Source organism: Pungitius pungitius, chromosome 5, assembly GCF_949316345.1.
Source record: "Pungitius pungitius chromosome 5, fPunPun2.1, whole genome shotgun sequence".
NCBI classification, from domain to species: Eukaryota; Metazoa; Chordata; class Actinopteri; order Perciformes; family Gasterosteidae; genus Pungitius; species Pungitius pungitius.
Window position 1 is genome coordinate 10,142,422 of NC_084904.1, and position 8,016 is coordinate 10,150,437.

The 8,016-nt window shown below is 44.1% G+C and overlaps 2 pseudogenes; both read right to left on the bottom strand.

Annotated features, from left to right (window-relative positions):
* Positions 1–190: 190 nt before the first annotated feature.
* On the bottom strand, positions 191–2,111 carry LOC119225366 (BICD family-like cargo adapter 1; annotated as a pseudogene).
* A 2,676-nt stretch (positions 2,112–4,787) lies between these two features.
* On the bottom strand, positions 4,788–6,708 carry LOC119223758 (BICD family-like cargo adapter 1; annotated as a pseudogene).
* Positions 6,709–8,016: the final 1,308 nt, after the last annotated feature.

Genomic DNA, 8,016 nt, shown 5'->3' on the forward strand with positions numbered 1-8,016 from the left:
GCGACACTGTATAACATTGCATTTAAACAATCTTCCATTTTTAGAACATAAGTCTTTGCAATCAGTCCTTTAATTTTCCAGGTTGTCATACATAGACAAAGCTTTGTCACAGGTCTCTCAAGTATATTGGTTTTAGTTTGTACTCGCACAAGTCCATTTTTATCAGGAAAAACTTCCAAGACTCGTCCCATCAACCAGGATCCACGTCTGAACTCCAGGTGGAGGAGGTGGAGGCGGCTCTGCCCCCCCCTGCGGAAGAAGGACGTGCCGTTGGAGGTGGACTTCTTCTGAGGATGCTCCATCTGCTGCTGGGACCTGAGCTGCTGGTTGATAACGATCTGGATATCGTCCTGCCAGGCTTCCAGTTCCTGTGACAACTCCAGCTTACGTTGGATGGCTTCTTATAACTGGTTGTTGAGAGATATCATGTCACTTTTACTTCTCACCAACTCCGCCTCCATCAGGTTTTTCTTGGCTATGGCTTCATCTCGATCTCTGATGGTCTGTTGGACGACGTCGGCCTCCTCCTCCACGTCCTGCAGCTTACGTTTCAACTCAGCGTTTTCCTGCTGCAGATGGACGTTCTGATCTCTCAGCTCATGCGCTGCACTCGGATTCCCACACTGATCGCCCGTCCTGTCGACAAAAGCTCGATTCAGCTCCTGAGGGCCCCACGTCAGTGCCAGAGTCTGGGCCACTCCCTTCAGCTGATGCAGCATTGTGTGCAGGTCTTCCTTTTGATCCACGACCTCTGACCTCCCCGAGTTGTTCAGTTTCGGTGTCAGTGGGAGCAGCAACTGAAGACTGGACCACATTTCTTGTGTAATCTCTTCTTTGCTGACCCCGAGGCTCGTCGTCTCCATGCTGCTCTCCAGCTCGGACACCAGGGAGGCGTCTCCGTGGCTCCTGCCTTCCTGCAGGGACACCTCCTCCTGAAGCTCCTCCACCTGGGTCTGCAGCTGCCGTGAGCGACCCTGTGCAGCCTCCGCCTCTTGCAGCGCCCCAGCTAGCTGCTGGCTGTGCTGCTGGTTGAGTTGGTCTTGTAGAGCCAGGCGTGTGTGCAAAGAGGCCAAACTGGCCCTCAGCTCGGTGTTTTCTTGACACACACTCTCCAAACGCTCCTCCAGCACCTGCTCCTTCTGGGTGAGACGCAGAACCTGCTCTCTCATCGCACTGATAAGCTCCTCCTCCTGCAGCCTGTTGTGGCTTCCTTTTTGTTGGAGCTCCTGTTTCAGCTCCTCCAGCTTGTCTGCGTATCTATTAACAGTAACATCCGGACATTCAATTGTGTTCCCATTGTCCTTGCTTCCTTGTAATGGTCCATTCACGACCCATCCCAGTAGGGTTCTAACTGCATAAGGTCCTTCTCCATCACTGTTTTTAACCTCCCAGGGCTCCATTACCTTGGAAGCATTTGCTCCAATTAGCAAATCCACATCAGCAGGAATATGAGGGATCTTAACACCTTTCAGGTATGGCCATTTATCCAAATCCTCTTCGGTAACCATGTTATCTTTGGACACAGGCATTTTCTCCTGAGTGAAAACTTCCGGAAGACTGTAAAAGATGTCATTATAAAGGCTAGACACTTCCAATCCAGTCAGAATAGAACTACTAACAGACCTTTGATTGCCCATTGTTTTCAAAAGAATATTAGTTTTCTTTCCTTTTAATTTCAAACGGTGCATTAAGTGTTCTGAACAAAATGTGGCAGATCTACCAGGATCCAAGAATGCATATGTTTGAATTACCTTTTGTCCTTTACAGGATTTGACTTGAACTGGTACAATTGATAATGCACATTCTCCATTACCGGCCCCTGTTTGACCACATGCTTGAAGGGCAACAAGCGCACTACTTAGTGATGGACGATTTTGTTCTTGAGTGCATGTTCTCTCCTTCTGTTGAATATGCAGAATGCTGGGATGCATTTGGCCACATACTGTGCAAGTCAAGCGCTTTTCACAATCTCTGCTCATGTGTCCAACACAAAGACAGCCAAAGCAGATACCTTTCTCCTTTAGAAAGTTCAGTTTTTCCTTGTGCATCTTGTTTTGCATTTGTGTACACTGCTCCAATAAGTGATCACGTTTGCAACACAAACATACAACTTGAGATTTTGATCTGAAATCAGACTTGCTGTTAGTAACAACAGTTGTTGCAAAGCTGTTTCTAATTGTATTCCTTGGCTGAGGTTTCTGTTGTACAATTTGAGTACTCTGGATATCCCCAAAAAGTGGATCAGATGACATTTTAACTTGACGTTCCACAAATGTTACGATATCTCTGAACTTTGCCCTTCGATTGTGCCTTTCCAATAGCTCACAAGCAACAGTTCTCCAGTTCTCCCTTAATTTGTAAGGCAGCTTCGTGATGACTGTTTTCAAATTGCTTGGCATCTCCAGCTCCTCCATGTACTCAATTTCTTCCATTGCATTACAGCATCCACGCAAAAAGAGAGCATAACTCTGCAGTGAACTTACATCCTCTGATTTTACTGAAGGCCATCCAAGTACTTTCTCTATATATGCAGCAGCTATTTTGAACTCATTGCCAAAATGTTCCTTTAACAATGCTTTAGCTTGCACATATCCTCTTTGTGCATCCATGTGCTGACAACTGCGCACAAGTTCCTTAGGTTGACCTTGTGTGTACTGTTCCAGAAAGTACAAACAATCTCGATAATTGTTGGTTTTGTCCTCTATTCCATGTTCAAATGCTCTGATGAAAGCTCTATATTGCAAAGGATTACCATCAAACACAAGAATATCTCTTTGAGGCAGTGTGCTGGATTGTTGTTGTTGTACAAGAAGAGCAGTAATCTCATTTTGTTTTTGCATAATACTGCAGATGTTTGAAGTTGATGTTCCATTGCTGTTCGGCATTACATTTGATGTTTGCATTTGTGACACAGAATGAAGATCAGATTGCAGTGCACTGTGAGTTTGCTGAACCACATTCCTTTGGTTCGCTTGCTGGAAACAATTCCTTGGTCTATATTCCTCAACATGAGGGTTAAGAATAACTTCTTTGCCACCCATTGTAGTTCCTTTATCATAATATGCATTCATACCATCAGAAAAGGTTTTACGATGCTGGCCGTCAGAATTGTTTAAAACCGCAATTTTAGCAGTAGCAGCAGCAATATCTGCATCAATATCCATTTGCTCTTGTCTTTGCCTCAGTTGTTCCTGTTGTACCTCCAAGGCATGTTTCTCCTTTAAAGCAGTTGCACGTGCAATTAATGCAGCCTTTTCTGCCTCTGCTATAATTCGTGCTGAAGAAGCAGAAGATCTCCCAGTACGCACACTGCTAGAACATTTCCTACTGGATGGTTTAGTTGACACTCGTGAGGAAATGTTTGAAACGCTATCATTTGGTTCAATGTCATCTTGACAAGCATTGTCATCAACACCAGAACATGAAACTTGACTTTCAGTACTCAACCATTTGTTAACATCATCTTTAAACCCATTATAAATTAACATCTTTCCATTGAACCATGTTTGTTGTCTTTCCTTTTCTTCATTGGGCAAAATAACCATCACAGAATTGTGCATTTCTTTTGCTTCATCACACAGCTTTATGAATTTCTCAAAAGAACATTGCACTTCCTTTTCATACTCAAGGTTACACATCAAATCTCTTATGATAACCATCAAGTTGTTTGCTTTATTTAATTTAGTCTTTCTTGTTTTCTGCAACTTTTCCAATTTTTCCAGTAATGCCCTTGGAGTAAGTTTGATGCCCCGTTTTTCTTTCACCGACTCCATTTCAACTCTCTCAACCGGCACATTAGTCTCTGGTGGTTTACCAGCAGCCATAAAGTCTTCACCACAATTACTCACACTCATTTTCACAGAGTGTTGATTTCATTCAACTTGTCAGTAACTGTAAACTTAAGCAACCAATGCATTGGATTCATGCTATTAAAGGTGTGCACACAAGAGCCATTCATAGGTAGCAGTACACATACCTTGAATTAATTCGCTCGCTTCGTCGCGACTGGTCCTTGATTCATACGTCCAATTATATCCAAATCCACAGCGGAATCCAGTGCTTAGTTCAAAAAAAGTTCCAAAGCGATGCGTGATAATCCACAAAGAAGTAGTTTTTGACAAAGTGTAGCGACAATTTACCATCTTGTCACTAGTAGAGGTGTTTTGTAGGGCTATCTGACGCGTGGTTCCAAATGAATCCAGTTCCAGTCCAATACTGCATTTTATCTTCTTTATTTTTTGCTCAGTTCTGATGCTCAAACATGTTACAATCCATAGTTCTGATCCACCATGACTCTTGATCCTCACCCTTGATCCTCACGCTTGATCCTCACGGTCAAAAACTGTTTGCTTCCCCAACACCCCCATTCCCTTGCTCTCTGATTATCTATATACACCTTAAACCCAACACCTGGCTTCCCTTGCTCTCTGATTATCTATATACCTTTTAACCCATACTCCACCCAGTGTTCTCCAGTGGAACTACAACAGTCAAAAAGAGAGCATAATGGCTCTTACACTCCGGCCCCTAATTGTACATGACAAGTAGACATTACTATTCAATACAATATTTATACAAAGAGCCTTTAAAGTCCAAAGCGACACTGTATAACATTGCATTTAAACAATCTTCCATTTTTAGAACATAAGTCTTTGCAATCAGTCCTTTAATTTTCCAGGTTGTCATACATAGACAAAGCTTTGTCACAGGTCTCTCAAGTATATTGGTTTTAGTTTGTACTCGCACAAGTCCATTTTTATCAGGAAAAACTTCCAAGACTCGTCCCATCAACCAGGATCCACGTCTGAACTCCAGGTGGAGGAGGTGGAGGCGGCTCTGCCCCCCCCTGCGGAAGAAGGACGTGCCGTTGGAGGTGGACTTCTTCTGAGGATGCTCCATCTGCTGCTGGGACCTGAGCTGCTGGTTGATAACGATCTGGATATCGTCCTGCCAGGCTTCCAGTTCCTGTGACAACTCCAGCTTACGTTGGATGGCTTCTTATAACTGGTTGTTGAGAGATATCATGTCACTTTTACTTCTCACCAACTCCGCCTCCATCAGGTTTTTCTTGGCTATGGCTTCATCTCGATCTCTGATGGTCTGTTGGACGACGTCGGCCTCCTCCTCCACGTCCTGCAGCTTACGTTTCAACTCAGCGTTTTCCTGCTGCAGATGGACGTTCTGATCTCTCAGCTCATGCGCTGCACTCGGATTCCCACACTGATCGCCCGTCCTGTCGACAAAAGCTCGATTCAGCTCCTGAGGGCCCCACGTCAGTGCCAGAGTCTGGGCCACTCCCTTCAGCTGATGCAGCATTGTGTGCAGGTCTTCCTTTTGATCCACGACCTCTGACCTCCCCGAGTTGTTCAGTTTCGGTGTCAGTGGGAGCAGCAACTGAAGACTGGACCACATTTCTTGTGTAATCTCTTCTTTGCTGACCCCGAGGCTCGTCGTCTCCATGCTGCTCTCCAGCTCGGACACCAGGGAGGCGTCTCCGTGGCTCCTGCCTTCCTGCAGGGACACCTCCTCCTGAAGCTCCTCCACCTGGGTCTGCAGCTGCCGTGAGCGACCCTGTGCAGCCTCCGCCTCTTGCAGCGCCCCAGCTAGCTGCTGGCTGTGCTGCTGGTTGAGTTGGTCTTGTAGAGCCAGGCGTGTGTGCAAAGAGGCCAAACTGGCCCTCAGCTCGGTGTTTTCTTGACACACACTCTCCAAACGCTCCTCCAGCACCTGCTCCTTCTGGGTGAGACGCAGAACCTGCTCTCTCATCGCACTGATAAGCTCCTCCTCCTGCAGCCTGTTGTGGCTTCCTTTTTGTTGGAGCTCCTGTTTCAGCTCCTCCAGCTTGTCTGCGTATCTATTAACAGTAACATCCGGACATTCAATTGTGTTCCCATTGTCCTTGCTTCCTTGTAATGGTCCATTCACGACCCATCCCAGTAGGGTTCTAACTGCATAAGGTCCTTCTCCATCACTGTTTTTAACCTCCCAGGGCTCCATTACCTTGGAAGCATTTGCTCCAATTAGCAAATCCACATCAGCAGGAATATGAGGGATCTTAACACCTTTCAGGTATGGCCATTTATCCAAATCCTCTTCGGTAACCATGTTATCTTTGGACACAGGCATTTTCTCCTGAGTGAAAACTTCCGGAAGACTGTAAAAGATGTCATTATAAAGGCTAGACACTTCCAATCCAGTCAGAATAGAACTACTAACAGACCTTTGATTGCCCATTGTTTTCAAAAGAATATTAGTTTTCTTTCCTTTTAATTTCAAACGGTGCATTAAGTGTTCTGAACAAAATGTGGCAGATCTACCAGGATCCAAGAATGCATATGTTTGAATTACCTTTTGTCCTTTACAGGATTTGACTTGAACTGGTACAATTGATAATGCACATTCTCCATTACCGGCCCCTGTTTGACCACATGCTTGAAGGGCAACAAGCGCACTACTTAGTGATGGACGATTTTGTTCTTGAGTGCATGTTCTCTCCTTCTGTTGAATATGCAGAATGCTGGGATGCATTTGGCCACATACTGTGCAAGTCAAGCGCTTTTCACAATCTCTGCTCATGTGTCCAACACAAAGACAGCCAAAGCAGATACCTTTCTCCTTTAGAAAGTTCAGTTTTTCCTTGTGCATCTTGTTTTGCATTTGTGTACACTGCTCCAATAAGTGATCACGTTTGCAACACAAACATACAACTTGAGATTTTGATCTGAAATCAGACTTGCTGTTAGTAACAACAGTTGTTGCAAAGCTGTTTCTAATTGTATTCCTTGGCTGAGGTTTCTGTTGTACAATTTGAGTACTCTGGATATCCCCAAAAAGTGGATCAGATGACATTTTAACTTGACGTTCCACAAATGTTACGATATCTCTGAACTTTGCCCTTCGATTGTGCCTTTCCAATAGCTCACAAGCAACAGTTCTCCAGTTCTCCCTTAATTTGTAAGGCAGCTTCGTGATGACTGTTTTCAAATTGCTTGGCATCTCCAGCTCCTCCATGTACTCAATTTCTTCCATTGCATTACAGCATCCACGCAAAAAGAGAGCATAACTCTGCAGTGAACTTACATCCTCTGATTTTACTGAAGGCCATCCAAGTACTTTCTCTATATATGCAGCAGCTATTTTGAACTCATTGCCAAAATGTTCCTTTAACAATGCTTTAGCTTGCACATATCCTCTTTGTGCATCCATGTGCTGACAACTGCGCACAAGTTCCTTAGGTTGACCTTGTGTGTACTGTTCCAGAAAGTACAAACAATCTCGATAATTGTTGGTTTTGTCCTCTATTCCATGTTCAAATGCTCTGATGAAAGCTCTATATTGCAAAGGATTACCATCAAACACAAGAATATCTCTTTGAGGCAGTGTGCTGGATTGTTGTTGTTGTACAAGAAGAGCAGTAATCTCATTTTGTTTTTGCATAATACTGCAGATGTTTGAAGTTGATGTTCCATTGCTGTTCGGCATTACATTTGATGTTTGCATTTGTGACACAGAATGAAGATCAGATTGCAGTGCACTGTGAGTTTGCTGAACCACATTCCTTTGGTTCGCTTGCTGGAAACAATTCCTTGGTCTATATTCCTCAACATGAGGGTTAAGAATAACTTCTTTGCCACCCATTGTAGTTCCTTTATCATAATATGCATTCATACCATCAGAAAAGGTTTTACGATGCTGGCCGTCAGAATTGTTTAAAACCGCAATTTTAGCAGTAGCAGCAGCAATATCTGCATCAATATCCATTTGCTCTTGTCTTTGCCTCAGTTGTTCCTGTTGTACCTCCAAGGCATGTTTCTCCTTTAAAGCAGTTGCACGTGCAATTAATGCAGCCTTTTCTGCCTCTGCTATAATTCGTGCTGAAGAAGCAGAAGATCTCCCAGTACGCACACTGCTAGAACATTTCCTACTGGATGGTTTAGTTGACACTCGTGAGGAAATGTTTGAAACGCTATCATTTGGTTCAATGTCATCTTGACAAGCATTGTCATCAACACCAGA